This window comes from Capricornis sumatraensis, chromosome 6 (assembly GCF_032405125.1).
Source record: "Capricornis sumatraensis isolate serow.1 chromosome 6, serow.2, whole genome shotgun sequence".
In the NCBI taxonomy this organism is placed as follows: Eukaryota; Metazoa; Chordata; class Mammalia; order Artiodactyla; family Bovidae; genus Capricornis; species Capricornis sumatraensis.
Genome location: NC_091074.1, coordinates 25,801,668 through 25,816,922, shown reverse-complemented (window position 1 = coordinate 25,816,922; position 15,255 = coordinate 25,801,668). Strand labels below are relative to the sequence as shown.

General features: G+C 43.4%; 1 non-coding gene across 1 annotated transcript; it reads right to left on the bottom strand.

Annotated features, from left to right (window-relative positions):
• Window positions 1-14,150: 14,150 nt before the first annotated feature.
• TRNAC-ACA (transfer RNA cysteine (anticodon ACA)) lies at window positions 14,151-14,222 on the bottom strand. The gene has a single exon. It is a non-coding gene; the product is annotated as a tRNA-Cys (tRNA).
• Between the last annotated feature and the right edge of the window lie 1,033 nt (window positions 14,223-15,255).

Sequence of the window (15,255 nt, the reverse complement as noted above, 5' to 3'; positions counted from 1 at the left end):
CTGTGCCATATTTATTCTATTTATTCTATACTACATGTACGGACTTCCTAGTGAAGCATAGCAGATCAATCAATCTTTATTTTGTAAGTTAGACTCTCCAATGCATAAAATAAAAATTTTCCTTCCCTGTCTCTCCATTCCATACTTCCATAAAAACTGGTAAGAGTTAGTGACAACCAACAATATTTATCAAGCAACTAGTTCTGCCCTCATTGACCAATTGAGATTAATGTAACTAATATGGTAAGTTAATCTCTATGGCGCAGTTCATTTCTAGCTCCTCCATGATGGCTAACCTCTATTACATTACAGACTCTTGAGGAGATGCAGTCACTTTGATCCATCTGATGGAATAAAAGATCTACCTATTCATACACGTTGACCTGCTTTGCAAACAGTATCCATAATAAGGCATATTTTGGGGGGATTAATATCCATAAGGGGCTTCCCAGGTGGCTCAGTGGTAAAGAATTCACCTGCCAATGCAGGGGATATGCGTTCTATCACTGAGACAGGAAGATCCCCTGGAGAAGGAAATGACAATGCACTCCCATATTCCTGCCTGGAAGTCCCATGGACAGAGGATCCTGGCAGGCTACAGTCCATGGGGTCACAAAAGAGTCGGAGAAAAGTTAGTGACAAAAACAACAGCAGCAAGTTATGGGAAGCGAGCAAATCTTGTGTACAGCTTAATTGATTTTTACACATGTGCCCACATGTATAGAGCATAAAACTTGTTCAGCATCTCAGAAACCATCCTGACAACCACCTCTACTAACATTCCCCAAGAGCAAATACTGTTCTGCCCTCTATCACGGTATATTAGTTTCACCTAATTTGACATATTTTATATAGCATCCATAACTCTACTTAACATATTCAATCTTTCCTCTATCTTCTTGAACATATGGAATATGGTTATAATAATTGTTTTCATTTTTGTCTACTAATTCTATCATCTGTGTCATTTCTCAATCAGTTTCAACTGATTGATTTTTCTTCTCATTATGCATTATATTTTCCTACTTCTTTCCATGCCTGATAATTTTTCATTAGATGCCTGATAATTGTGAATATATTCTTTGCAGTAGAAGATGAAGAAACTCTATATAGTAAACAAAAACAAGACCTGGAGCTGACTGTGGCTCCGATCACAAACACGTTATTGCAAAATTTAGACTTAAATTAAAGAAAGTAGGCAAAAAGACTAGACCATTCAGGTATGACCTAAATCAAATCACTTATGATTAAACAGTGGAAGTGACAAATAGATTCAAGGGATTAGATCTGATAGAGTGCCTGAAGAATTATGGACAGAAGCTCATGACATTATACAGGAGGCAGTGATCAAGATCATCCCCGAGGGAAAAAAAATGCAAAAAGGCAAAATGGTTATCTGAGGAGGCCTTACAAATAGCTGAGAAAAGAAGGGAAGCGAAAGGCAAAGGAGAAAAGGAAAGATATACCCATCTGAATGCAGAGTTCCAAAGAATAGCAAGAAGAAAGCCTTCCTCAGCGACCAATGCAAAGAAATGGAGGAAAACAATAGAATGGAAAAGACTTGAGATCTCTTCGAGAAAATTAGAGATACCAAGGAAACATCTTATGCAAGTATGGGCACAATAAAGGACAGAAATGGCATGGACCTAACAGAAGCAGAAGATATTAAGAAGAGGTGGCAAGAATACACAGAAGGACTATACAAGAAAGACCTACATGACCCAGATAATCAGATGGTGTGATCACTCACCTAGAGCCAGACATCCTCGAGTGTGAAGTCAAGTGGGCCTTAGAAAGCATCACTATGAACAAAGCTAGTGGAGGTGATGAATTCCAGTTGAGCTGTTTCAAATCCTGAAAGATCATGCTGTGAAAGTGCTGCACTCAATATGCCAGCAAATTTGGAAAACTCAGCAGTGGCCACAGGACTGGAAAAGGTCAGTTTTCATTCCAATTACAAAGAAAGGCAATGCCAAAGAATGTTCAAACTACCGCACAATTGCACTTATCTCACACGCTAGCAAAGTAATGTTCAAAATTCTCCAAGCCAGGGGTTAGCAATACGTGAACCGAGAACCACCAGACTTTCAAGCTGGATTTAGAAAAGGCAGAGGAACCAGAGATCAAATTGCCAACATCCGCTGGATCAGTGAAAAAGCAAGAGAGTTCCAGAAAAACATCTATTTCTGCTTTATTGACTATGCCAAAGCCTGTGACTGTGTGGATCCAAAAAACTATGGAAAATTCTAAAACAGATGGGAATACCAGACCACCTGACCTGCCTCTTGAGAAATCTGCACACAGGTGAAGAAGCAACAGTTAGAACTGGACATGGAACAACATTACTTGTTCCAAATCGGGAAAGGAATACATCAAGGCTGTATATTGTCACCCTGCTTATTTAATTTCTCTGCAGAGTACATTACGCGAAATGCTGGACCTGAAGCACAAGCAGGAATCAAGATTGCCAGGAGAAATATCAATAACCTCAGATATGCAGATGACACTACCCTTATGGCAGAAAGCAAAGAGGAACTAAAGAGCCTCTTGATGAAAGTGAAAGAGGAGAGTGAAAAAGTTGGCTTAAAGCTCAACACTCAAAAAACTAAGATCATGGTATCTGGTCCCATCACTTCAATCCAAATAGATGGGGAAACAGTGAGAGACTTTATTTTGCGGGGGGAGGGGGCGCTCCAAAATCACTGCAGATGGTGACTGCAGCCATGAAATTCAAAGATGCTTGCTCCTTGGAAGAAAAGTTATGACCAACCTAGACAGCATATTAAAAAGCAGAGACATTTCTTTGCCAACAAAGGTCCATCTAGTCAAAGCTATGGTTTTTCCAGTGGTCATCTATGGATGTGAGGGATGGACTATAAAGAAAGCTGAGCAACAAATAATTGATGCTTTTGAACTGTGGTGTTGGAGAAGACTCTTGAGAATCCCTTGGACTTCAAGGAGATGAAAGCAGTCCATTCTAAAGGAAATCAGTCCTGAATATTCATTGGAAGGACTGATGGTAAAGCTGAAACTCCAATACTTTGGCCACCTGCTGCAAAGAACTAACTCATTAGAAAAGACCTTGATGCTGGGAAAGACTGAAGGCAGGAGGAGAAGGGGACGACAGAGGATGAAATGGCTGGATGGCATCACCGACTCAATGGATATGAGTTTGAGTAAACTCTGGGAGTTGGTGATGGACAGGGAGGCCTGGCGTGCTGCAATCCATGGGGTTGCAAAGAGTTGGACGCAACTGAGCAACTGAACTGAATTGAGGGCACTCATTTGGGCTTCCCTGTTGCTGTAAATGGTAAAGAATCCACCTGCAATGCAGGAGACCTGAGTTCGATGCCTGGGTCGGGAAGATCCCCTGGAGGGGGGCATGGCAACCACTCCAGTGTTGTTGCCTAGATAATCCCCATGGACAGAGCAGCTACAGTCTGGCGGGCTGTACAGCTGCTGTCATGGCCTGGCAGGCTACAGTCCATGGGGTTGCAAAGAGGCAAGACACGACTGAGTGACTAAGTACCACTGTAAATTATGAGATTTTTACATTCTTGGGTGGTGTTCACAGGAACTATTCCCACTAACCCTTGTTAGGTGGTTTTTTCCTTATGTATAAGCACTAATTAGTACTCAGCTACAGACTCAATGGAGACTCTGAAAATCTATGGATTTTTTTCTCAGCCCAGCCCTCTACTTCTCATACTCCACCTGAGAACTCAAACTACCTTGATAGCGCAGATTCTCAGCTCCGTATGCTCTTCTAGAGACACTACTGGGCTTCACCTGCAGTTCTTGCTCCCAGCGCTGCATCTCAAGACTTCCTGTGGGAGGCTGAGCCTCACCTCCTTTCTTTCCCACTTCTCACAGATCACTGTCCTTTGCTGCTTGCTGCGTAACATCTTGAAAACCACTTTTTCCTATGTTTTGTCTGGATTTTAGCTGTTTCAGACAGGAGAGTAAATCTCGCCATTGTTACTCCATCTTAGCCAGGTATAAGAACTTGTTTTGTCTATTATCCAGCTTCATTTTACAGCAATCATGTTGCACATCTCTTCTGCGTCTGACTTCACTGACTCAGCATTGTGCCTGACCCATCCATGTTGTTGCATGTATCAGTAGTTTCTTTTCTCTTTTTAAAATTTCATTTTGTTCTTTAGTATATCTACCAATAATATTTTAAAATTGGTATTGAAATTGACGCCCCCACCCCCCACAGATGGCTCAAGTGGTTAAAGAGTCCACTTGCAAAGCAGGAGATCCAGGCGACGTGGATTCAATCCCTGGGTCGGGAAGATCCCCTGGAGAGGGAAATGGCAACCCACTCCAGTGTTCTTGCCTGGGAAAGCACATGGATGGAGGAGCCTGGTGGGCTACAGTCCACGGGGTCACAAAGAGTCAGATAAGACTGGGCACATACACATTCATTCCAGGACTCTTTTTTAAGTATGTTAACTAACATACTTAGCCTTGGTGTTAAGAAATCATGGATGTGAACTCTAGGTTTGACATTGAATAGCTATGTTCCCTTGAACATGTCACTTGGCTTCCCCAAAGCTGTGGGCCCAATAATGATTTAGTTCAAGTGTTTCATAAAGTGCTCTAAAATATAAAGTGATTTAATTTAGAATCGTAGAGCACATAGAATCAATGTTTCCTAGTGTTTTCTTTACAACAAAGTGATAACTCAGTATCTACCAAAACCATTGCAATTCTCATAGAATGCTTCACTGAGTGGGAAGTGGAAATAAGTACTTTCCAAATATACACTAGGAAACTCTTTAAGGAATACTGATTCCATGGAGTAGCTCAGATATTACTACTCGGTTATCACACATGGTTAAGAGACTTAATTTGACCGTGGTGATAAAATCAGGGTAAAAAAGAGTATGCTATATTATGAATACCTTTCAAAATCAAAAGCACATTGAGTAGGTACAACAAATTGATTTTCAGTGATGACTGGGCATCAAAGGGCACCAAAAATAAAATTTGTGCATTTTCCTATTTGCATATAACTTCTCTTGTATTAATGAGGTAAGAAATTCCATTTTTAAAGAGATGTGTGTGCTATGATAATATGGTTATAATGACATTGAGCTCAGTTAACGAATACACTGCAGGAATTTATTCTGAAAATATAAATTCAGTTTTCTCTCAAGGCTTTGAGTTTTTCTTTTTTCCCTTAATTTAAGGGCCTGAACATTAATTATTCCAATATCAAATCACATACTTTCATTAGTTTGAGGACAAACTACTCCCAAAGAAAACAAATGTTTTAAGAGAATTTCTGATTCACTGTATCCTATAAAATAAATGCAGTGTGTCTTAGCTTCTCTTGTCAGTGAGGACCCCTCAGAATTTTCAAAGGCATTGGTATTCTAAAAGAAACATACTGCTCATCTAACACTGTCAGCTTTTCCAACCGGTAGCCAAGGTGGATGAACCATAGTTTTTGTTTTGTTTTGTTTTGTGTTTAGAGTGATGGCTAATTTGGTAAAGTGAAGTTAGACTGCTTCTGCCACTTGTTATGTGTCACTGGGGAAGTTATTCAACCTCTGAGTTTGTTTTCCATTTGAAACAGCAGTAGCCTTATCTACCAACAGATAAAATTTTGTTTATAAGGCCTTTTGTACCACACCTACCACACAGAGCTCAGTAATAGCTGTGCTTGTTATCATTAGTCAGCTTGCTTGGCACCTCCATGGTCCTCCTTTCAAGGCTGCTCCCCCAACTACTGGAGCCAAGCAGGGGATCTTACTGATCCCCAGGTAACCCCAGCTGCTCACCCTTATGAGCAACACACGCTGAAAGGCTACTCAGAATGACCGTCTTCCTTTGAACAAAATATTCCTGGTTCTGAATTTTGCATATTGCTGTGTAGGTTTCTTCTGTAACTTATTTGCCCTGGTTTGTTTCCTTTCTTGAGTGTTCTAACACTATATAAACTTATAAAGTGGATTCTGAAATCCAGCGGCCTGGGTCTGATCAACATCTACCACTGACCATCATCCATCCGTGGGACTTGGACAAGTCAGCTACTTAACTTTTCTAACCCTGTTTCCCCGTCTGTAAAATGGGGATAATATAAGCACCATGTTAGGTTACTGTGAAGACTAAGATCTTGCAGACAGTGGAGACTTAGCACAAAGACAGCACTCAAGAAGCCTTCATTAAATAGTATCTTTGGTTAATAGTTACAATAGAAGACCCTATTTAATAATAATCACAGATAAAATTGATCTATTATCTACTGCTAGTGACTGAGCAGCAGAAAGCACACACGCACGCACACACACACACACACACACACACCAGGTAAATCTTCCTCAAGGAAACAGAAACAGAAGCCCAGTAACCAAGATAATGTGCTCCTTGTTACCTTTCACCACTCAAAACATCCTGATCCTCTTGGTTGTATGAAGATAATCCCCTTCTACTGATGATAGCTTCTGTTAGGTCGGTATGGATACTATATTTATATATATAGATATACCTATCTAGGTGTATCTAAAGATCTACACGGTGGTGGAGATGGGAAAATTGTAACAGGTCAATGAGATGAACAGAGTCTGTCCTGAAATGGTGGCTGTTCCTATAAAATGTTAACTCTGTCTAACCTAAAACTGTTAGGTCCTCTGTCTAACCTAACTCTCTTCTGCTGGGGATGAACTTAAGGCCTAAGCTTTTCTTTGTAGAGGTATCGAAAACATTTAAAAACTCTTCCCAACATCCAGCTTTGACATTAATAAATGAAACCAACTCAGAAAAATTCCAGTACACCCTACTTGGGTTCTTCTGCTGAGGTTCCATCCCCAGAGGCTTCCTAGAAAGGTAGGAACTGCTTTGGTATTTTAAAATTAGCTTTGTCAGATGGTGATGATTAAACTCCCCTGGTGTCCTCTGCTCCTGGTGCCCCATTAATCTTTGTGCTTATCCATAACATAGATCCATTACTCTCTTCCAGAATAATTAGATGAGCATCATTGGCCTTAGTTTTTAAAAGAGATCCAGAGCAGCCTGAAGGGTGATCGTGATGGTTCCTCCTCACCCACGGACCCTGTGTGGTTCAAGCTTTGGGGAAGCAGGATGACAGGGGCATCTTCTGTTCAGATTAGCTTTCCTTCCCTGTGGCCCCCATCACTCACTCTCCTTTTATGTAAATGGACTTGTGGGTGGGAGACAGTAAACTCAAAGCCTGGAGGGAGAGGTGCAGTTCCCTGCCTTCCTGACTCTGGCAGACCTCACACTTGCCGAGGGCTCTCCGTGTCATCAGCCAGGTGCCACCCACCTCCTCCACCTTTAGTACGTTTAAAGCCCTTATGAAAGAACTAATTGTATGCAGGAAGCAGAAATTCTCTTTCTCTTTCAAGAAATCTCTTTGAGGACTCTGCTGTGCTTGGGTTGGGTGCCAAACATGGGTTTGGGTGAACGGCCCTCTTTACCTGGCTTTGCCCTCTCACAACCTCACTATCATCCTGTCATCAAACTAGTCTAAATTGAGCCAGACTTCTATTCTCCCTCTCTCAGCCATATTCCCATACATCACATGGAGCTAAGGGATGTGTGTGTTTATATTTTTTAAAGAACTTTAAACTTTCATTAAAAATAAGTTATTTGAATATTGGATTTCTTGTTTTGCACAGACATCGGCAAGGAAATAAGACAAAGGCAGGCCGAACTGTTAAAACCATTTCCTGAAGCCAGTCCAGTGGCAAGAGACAGTAAGGGCATTTCCAAGAATTTCCTGGATATACAGGTGAAAGATGGGTGTTATCTCATATTAAAAAAGGGGACAAGATAAGACGGCATATGGAGAATAAAAGAGGAAAACTCATTACTCGGTCATTCACCTTAATTCTGTGGTTTCTGAACATAAGTTGGCCTGTTTGGGAAAGAAACCATTTGTTTGACCATTTTGCTCCAGGCCACCCACACCTTTTATCTTCCACTCAACTCCCCCTAAATGGCCAGAGACATACTTAACACTCTTGGCAATTGAAAGAAATGACAGGTTAGCTGTTTGGAGAAAAAAACTTAGAAAAATTGTCCCAAAGTTACAGAAACATTCATACCCTCTGACCCAGAAATCTAACTCAAGGAATATACTCAGATGAAAGGAGAACTATATACAAAAGGCTTCTTTTGTAATATTTGTAACAGCATAATTAAAAGGATAAACCATGGAAGAAACCAAACTATGCTGGTTTATGAAATCAGTCGGCTATTATACAGCCTTTGGAAACAGTCACTAAGGGCAAACAGTAATGCAGACAATGTTCAATGCAATCTTTTCAAACAAGTTTGTATCCACACTCTGAGTACGACTTAAGAACCACGCCTACATGTGATCAAGTATCAGGAAAGACTATGGAAAATGAAAATGGAAACCTTTTCATGAGTGGAGAGGAAAAATGACAGACTCCTCTTTCCAAAAGAAAGGAAGCTACTTATCTCTAAATGCAGTTACCAATGAACAACATTTAAAAGGAGCCATCGCAAGAGCTCTTCTTTGAAGAGGGAAAAAAGGAAATATTTGGGGAAGTATGAAGCGAAGACTTTATACTTTTGAGTTTACTCTGGAGCTCCAGAGAAGGATAAACACTCTTGAGAAAGGGCCAGCCAAAGGGTGGTGGGAACCACAGTGGTCCTCCTGAGGGCTGCTGCCTGCCTGGTTCAGTGAGAGGGGAGTTCATCTCAATGTCAACCAAGCGTCTGAGCACCAAGAACATTCCAACCAAAGAGACAAGAGCACCCTGCGCCTTGAAGGATTGTCCCAGGATGCACTTGGTCCCAAACATGAAAAGACATTTAAAGAAGCCATCTGGATCATGAGGAGATCAGAGAAGCTGTCCAACAGGGTGGAGGAAGCATAGAAAGGCAGGGATAACTAAACTGAGTTTTCCTTTGCAAAAAAACAGTGCAGAGGATCCACGATTGCAGCTGCGAAGAACATAAAAGACAGTGAAAGAGAGCCAGGGGGAGCTGTCCTGGGACTGACCTTCCCAGGAAAGGATCGAATTGAGGAAGCGCAGAATTCACAACAGACTCTGCCCTAACCTCCAAGCTCACGTCCCTCACGTCGCCTGGCTCTGCAGTCCATGCCTGTATACACACTGCCATATGATTGTTTCAGCAGGAAGAAGAGCTGTGGCTTAGATAGGTAGCAATCAGAGGCGCAAAGGCGGTTAACTAGACACCTATCAACAACATTTCCTCATGTTTAAAGAAGAAACTGAGGCACAGAAAGGGGAATTGCCCTGTGAGGAAGGAAACCACTTCTCAACCACTTCTCTCTGACTGGCCAGGTCTGAGGAGCACAGCCCAGTAGCCACGAGTCTCCGGCAGGGGACTAGGGACAATGTGATAGATTCCAGCAGTCCAGCTAGATTTCCTGACTTCACTGCCATGTTTTACTTTAGGGAGGAAACAGAAAAGGGCTCATTTCCTTCTCGAGAGTTCCAAATATAAAGGGATTGTGGAGATCTCTGTCCTCTCCCTCTCCTTGCGTGTTCACTGTAGCTTCACAGTACCCAGGAGCCTCCTAGATCTTTGATCCTGGGAGGAAAGCCAGAATGCAGCAGATGGGAACAAGGGAAAGCATGGAGGCAGGGGACACAGAGAGTTGAAAAGGACTGGGCCCTCCAGATAATGGAAACCAGGTCAGCCACTGTCACCCAGTGCCCAGGAGTAGAGGGCAAGTAAGGACCAAGGTTCTGAATTTCCGGGAGACTCCCACCCCAAGCATTTTCTCAGGGAAATGGAGCAGGCAGAGCAAGCAGGAGAAGCAGAGCTCTATCCAGAGTAGTCAGGGGACGGCCTCAGAATAATCAGTGGGCAATTTCTCTCATTCAGCAGCCCTGGACGTACCACTGCAGACGCAAAATCACCAGTGATGAGATCAGGAAGGGAAATCCCAAACTGCAATGCCTCTTATAGAAAAGGCAGTCCCCAAAATGAAACTTTTTAAATTTCAGTTCTTAGAGATCCTGAGGGTAAAAATAAGATAACAACAGCCAAGCCACTCGGTGCTGACCAGAATTCAGGACCAGGCTAGAAAGGAGAAGAGTCCTAGGCTTCAGAAAGCTTTTCTTTTCCTCCCAGAAGTCTTGAGGTTCACCTTCAACCTGTCTCTCAAGAATGGGGCTGTGCCTGTGTTTATGCATCCGCAAATAAAGAGGAGGGAAAACTTGAACAGATATAGAAAAGACTGTGGCAACTGACTTAACTTTGAAGACACCGTGGTGGTCATCATCTGATTTCCCAGCATCAGTGTGCCCACCACAGATTACTGGACCAATAATGACAACTGAAAGCTATTAAATAAGAGGCAACCAGAGGATCACCATGACCTGATAATGTGCCAAAGAGATCCATGGCCAGGACCCCCAATTCTCTCATCCCTGGTGAGAATCATCCTCTTAGCAGGACCTGCAGACCTCTGTTCTCCAACCTAGAGCCCTTCTGGAGCACAAAACACGAGGTAAGGCAGGGCTTAACTATGTAGGATACCAGTTTGGCATGTATCAGGACAAAGGGCACCATCAAGGTCAAGAGCAAGGTCAAGACGAGTAGAACAGCTCCATCCAAGAGACCAGTTCCTGGGACAGTCTTAAGGAAGTGTCCCTACTGTGGGCTTGAACCAAGGCTGAATAGCTGGAGGAGCTCTGAGACCAAGGGTGGATTGTCAAAACCAGCCATTCCAGTCCCTGCAACACCCCCACTCATCTGTAAGAGTAACACCAGTGATGCCAGGACTGAAATATCTCCATTCAGACCACCGACTGCCCTCACCAAGGTGGAAAGAGCAGATCATCCTGTAGAGACGCAAACCCCCAATGAGGTCTTCTCTTATGGAAACCTCAATCACTTTCTCCATCCCCACAGTTGAGGGGCCCACTCACTTGGTGGGTGAGACAGAAAGGCGCCAGGTGCAAAGAGGACTCTTCACACAGACCCACGGACCCCTTGGTGGAGCAAGCAAGGGAAGTCCATCAGCAGGAGGCTCCAGCAAGGAGATGCCTCCAACATCTAGGCCAGTGAGAACCAGTCTACCCAACGTCAGAGAAAGCAGACTCACAGTCTGGTCTGGAATCAAAGAGACCTGTGATTTCCTTTATAATCACAGAGGGTGCACCCCAAGAGCAAACATCCCATAAATGGATCGGAACTGTCTCTGGGGACTTGGTTTCTGTCTTTGTACCTTGAGGAGGCAGGATGCTAACAGCAAATAGAAAAAGAGGTATCCACAGGTATCCAGGCAAGATGCCGCATCATTTTCTTCCCAGCATCTTCTCATGCCATCTCTGGTATATATTGCAGTCACCACACAGAGCATATTGTGGAACAAGTGAAATTCACACTAAGTTGACTCTGATTTCAGTATCGCCTGCAAGATGAGAGAAACCAGATCCTAGGAGAGACGGCAAAGACTTGGAGGGGAGTGGGGGGCACATCCTGGAGCATTTTAAAGCAGAACAGAATATAAAAATAACTAAGATCTAGGCGCAGGAGTGGAGAAGGCAGTGGCACCCCACTCCAGTACTCTTGCCTGGAGAATCCCGTGGACAGGGGAGCCTGGTGGGCTGCTGTCCATGGGTCGCACAGAGTCAGACACAACTGAAGGGGCTTAGCATGCATGCTTGCATCGGAGAAGGAAATGGCAACCCACTCCGGTATTCTTGCTTGGAGAATCCCAGGGACGGGGAGGCCTGGTGGGCTGCTGTCTATGGGGTCACCCAGAGTTGGACATGACTGAAGCAACTTAGCAGCAGCAGCAGCAGGCACAGAGACTTCAGGGCCCAAGAAAACCATCCAATTAGTTGGACCCATTCGCAAACCCTTTTGGTTTTGAGGGCCCTGAGCAACTTCCTCTGATTTCTCTTCCTACCAGGCCCAGCTCCACAGAACAGGGCATATCTGAAGTTTGGTTCATATTAATATCTCAGACAGCCTCTAAAGTGGAAAGAACCCACAGGAACGCTTCTTGGGTCTTAGTCTCAGGAATGACTGCACTGATCCTTAGACACGGTAATGATCACATTTCCCTCTTTCAAGTGGGAAAATTTAATACTTAGAGCTAAGCTCGTGGCTCCTTTCTACCAAAAATATAACGAGGTGGTAGCAGTCCTTGGCTTTGAGTTACTAGGACCTTCCTTTTCCCTTTTGGCACCGTTCTTTACCTATTTTTGTTTTAATTTCCCATATCTCATTCTATTAGACTATCTCATTTCTGTGTGACATTTTAAATTCTTTTTTGGAACAAGGCAATATTTTGTTTTGTTTTTAAATAAGTCATTAATTACTGGATGCTCGGGGCTGGTGCACTGAGACGACCCAGAGGGATGGAGGAGGGAGGGGGGTTCAGGATGGGGCACATGTGTATACCTGTGGGGGATTCATGTTGATGTATGGCAAAACCAATACAATATCGTAATTAACCTCAATTAAAATAAATAAATTTAAAACAAAAAAATACAATAAGTCATTAAGCCCAACGTGCAGTGTGGAAGCCCCTGTGGCCATGCACCATCACTGATGTGGGGCCCATTGTCTGCTCTGTACAAGGGCCTCCTTTTTCTGTTAGCCATGGCTGAGATAACCTGCCCTATTTCCCTCACAAACTAAATCCCTAATTCTCTTAAGTCTATTTCCAACCTCCAGCAGACTGGGCTCAAAGCAAGGTAGCCAAGAAGAAGGTCAGATATGTGATGGACCTTGAAGAGTTCTGGGTGGCTGAGGGGCGGTGACTGCGGAAGGACATGTGGAAGTTAGCCTAGGGTGGAAAGAAAGAGCATTCCCAAGAAAGGAAGAGGGCACGAAGATTGGGAGTCACTGTATGGTTAAGCATGGATTCAAAGTTTATGGAAAGAGGAGTGACGGGACAAGCGCTAAGCAAGGAGAGCTGTGTAGTAATCACATCATTAAGTCACCTCTCTGCTAAGAGCTTCAGACTTTTTCTCTTATAAGCCATAGGGAGCCAGGGAAGGATGCGAAGCAGAGAAATGCCTGAATTACATCTGCACTTAGGAAAATGACTTGTACAGGGTGCGAATACTGACGATTTGGAGAGGGGGCTGGAATCCAAGTCATCTGGGCAAGACTTAGTAAAGGCCTAAATTAAGGCAGTGGGAGGCTGAGTAAATGCCAGAGGTGTGTGTGACACAGATTGGCAAAACTTGGATCACCACAGCGAAGCAGAGGTATTGATCTGACTCTCGGAACAGACTCGGGTCACTCCAACTTCAGGAACGTATTAAGATGGTGCTGTCACTCAGAACAGGCAGTGAGTGGGTCATGTCGAGCAGAGGGTGAATGGCTCAGGATACTGAATGCAGACAGGTTCGGCGAGGTGTCCAGGGTACATTTGTGGAGAACGATAACAGGACAGGATTTCAAACACTGAGAGGAGTGTAGCACGTGCACTGAAACTCTGGAGAAATACCATTTTACAAAGAGAGAGGACAAGGGTGGAAGATCGATGTTAACAAGGACTGACTCCCTGTGTCCGTGTTCTTTTTGCTTATCTGTATTTCCTGATCCCTCCAGAATGGCGTTCTACTCTTCTTATAAAAGAAAAAACACAACTTGGCATTTTAAAAGCAAAAAGAATTCATGCTCATGTTTCTCTTCAAATAGAATCTTCAGCCTTTTAAAGACAAAAAAAAAAAAAAAAAAGAAATGTCATACCCCAATCTAAAGAAACAGACTTGAAGACACGGAGCACACAGTGTGGAAATCATCACCGTTGTGTGTAAAGCAACACAGAAAGGGCGTACAGGGAGAAGTGAGAGCTGTGAATGGATCTGCGGGCCACAGGAGGGACTGAGCAGGAGGGAGAACCTGAGAGCAAGTCTGAAAGAAAGCAGTTCCCCAGAAGCCAGTGTTCTACGAAAGCTCTGATACTGTAGCTTCTAAGTTCTTCATGGAGGGACAGTCTCTTATTCATATTTGAACTCCATCCCACTAGCAGTCTGCCATTCCCCAGCCAGAATCTACAGAGTAATGGCTCAATGTGAAAGTGAAGTTGCTCAGTCTTGTCCGACTCTTTGCGACTCCATGGACTGTAGCCTCCCAGGCTCTTCCATCCGTGGGATTTTCCAGGCAAGAATAGTAGAGTGGGGTGCCATTTCTTTCTCCAGGAGATCTTCCCAACCCAGGGATTGAACCCGGGTCTCCTGCATTGTAGGCAGACGCTTTACCATCTGAGCCACTAGGGAAGATCGTTATGGTTGGCCCAATAAGCACTTACAAATCAATGTGATCTTAATTCCCTCTTTGCCTCTATTATTTGGACTCCTGTAGAATATGCTCTCTGGGACATTTTCTCTTAGAATATAATTAGAAAGGGTTTGCAGAGCTCGTAAAAAGAGAAGAAAAACTCCTCACTCACTTAGAACACTTATTCTCCCTGAGAGAGAACGTTTCACAAAGCTTAAGACAAACCCCATCTCATAGGTTTGCAACTGTGGTGGTCAAATACTAGAGCACCAACACGGAGGTCCAAAGAGTTTAAGAAGCCAGCATCACTTTCCTTGCACAAGCGGCCATAAACAGAGAAGGGCCATGTATCTGATCATTAATATTGACAACCCCTCCGCAGCGTCCCTGAAATTGATCCCAGGTGCAGCTGATTATACGGAAGTATAAAAATTTTATTCAGGTATAAAAATTACATAAATCTCTCATCCACTTATGAAGGAGGCAGGAAGAGAACATGAAAAAAATTAAGAAAAACATTCTTGGGCTTCTTGGATTTATCTTTTCACTCATAAAATAGACTTATTGTTGCAATTAAAATAGACTTCTTGTTGCCATCTTGATGCAATAAACATTTTAAAATGCGAAAGCACACCAGCTGAAGGAGGGTCACTGCACCTGAGTTAAGTCTAAACTCCCGGGAGGCACAAGTGAATAGGAAGAGCATCTGACCTGTGACACACAGAATGAGGCTCAAAGGAATAGAGAGAAGATGGAGAAAAGGAGTCAGAGATCTTTCTTTCCTAATTCCAGGAGGTTATTCACGTGCATATTCAGCAGTGCCTCAGAACATCAAACTCTTCTCCCTAGGACACTTGCCCACAGGTAAAAGGGAACCTCACCCCCATCCTGAACATGGGAAATGAATTTTTTTTTTTTCAACTGAAGGAAGCCACAGAATCCTCAGGATCCACCAATGAGGACAGAGAATCTTACAGAAGCCCTGGTGAACCTCACAATGGAATGAGCTTTGAGAACCTGCCCTGCCAAATT